Below are 1,374 nucleotides of genomic sequence, written 5' to 3'. Positions count from 1 at the left end.
TGTCCTTCCTGTGATCCTGGTTGAGTCAGAACTCCTCAGAGTCAAGCTGTCTCTGTGATCCTGTGATTGTGGGATCCTGTGACCTTGGGCTTATTAGAGCACCTGAGAGTACAGCAGCTTCCTCTGGGTGTTGTGGGACTGGCTGTGGGGCTTGTGCCCAAGGTCTGCTCAGGACACAAGCCCAGAGAGACCCGAAGGAACCCAAGCCACTGGGCTGGCAGAGTTCCTGTGTGCCTGGTCCTGCTGGTCCCAGTTACTCCCGGTGTTGGGACAGATGTTGGGCCCTCCTCACCTCTGAGCCTGAGCATGTCCAAGCCCCTGGGAGTGGAGCTTCCTTTCCAGAAGAGTCTGCAATGCATTCCCATAAAAATAATGTTGTATTGTAGTTGAGTACACATGAAATAGTACTTTTCTCATTCATTTTCTCATTCATGTCTCAGAAACATCAGCTAGTCATGTTCCTGTGATCTTCTTACCATCATTATGAGCAAATCTGCCTTCCTTAGAATTGACCCAAAGTAAATTTAAAATTAACCAGGCCCAGGCATGATGGCTTATGCACATAATCCCAACACTTGAGAGGTAGGAATTAGAGGATCAGGATCAGGGCCATTCCCTAAAATAGATAGTTAGAGGTCAACCTAGGCAACATAAGACCCAGTCTCTAAAGAAATAAATAACATAGCCATTCACTTTTATTTAAATAGTATTGGAAAATAAAGCAAAGGTTGGGAAAATAGAGTGCATCTGTTACAGCTTTTTATAAAGGATGAAATTACTGTTGCCTGATAGCATCTTAATTTATCCATGATGATTTCAAGAAGAAATTATATATTAAAGAAAAATATAATTTTCTGACATTTGTAGAATGCCAGATGATTAGAAAGGATTTTATATTAAAAAATTTAAAGCTCATTTTACCTACTGGTAAAGTTAAAGCTCTGCTTTCATATATCCTCATAAACTGCTATAAAATTCATTAAAGCTAACCAGCTAGGCATAGTGGCACATGCCTGTGATCCCAGAATTTGGAAAGCTGAGGCAGGAGGATTACAAGTTCAAAGCAGCCTGAGCTTTTTTTAAGACTCTATAAATTAAGCTAAATCTAGTAATTGGATTCCAATGTTTATAATTTTTAGAAATAATAAAAAGGCATAAGAAATATATATAATGTTGTACACAGTTTATAATTATTAGTATACCAATGAGTTAGAAAATACCTGTGCAAGTGACTGTATAGAGATTAGTGAAATTAATCCTAGAAGGTGTTGAAGAGTAACAGTGTTCACATTAATGTATCAACAGATAATAAGGTCCAGAGACATTCTCATAGTAAAATCAAAATCTCTGATCAATGAAATAATTGCTTCTTTT

The 1,374-nt window shown here is 38.3% G+C and overlaps 1 protein-coding gene across 3 annotated transcripts in view; it reads left to right on the top strand.

The window, feature by feature from the left end:
• The window catches only part of Sos2 (SOS Ras/Rho guanine nucleotide exchange factor 2), a 103,492-nt gene that overhangs the window by 92,168 nt on the left and 9,950 nt on the right, over positions 1-1,374 (top strand). The window lies entirely within an intron of this gene.

Source organism: Mastomys coucha, unplaced genomic scaffold (assembly GCF_008632895.1).
Source record: "Mastomys coucha isolate ucsf_1 unplaced genomic scaffold, UCSF_Mcou_1 pScaffold6, whole genome shotgun sequence".
NCBI classification, from domain to species: domain Eukaryota; kingdom Metazoa; phylum Chordata; class Mammalia; order Rodentia; family Muridae; genus Mastomys; species Mastomys coucha.
This window is presented reverse-complemented; position numbering and strand designations above follow the sequence as displayed.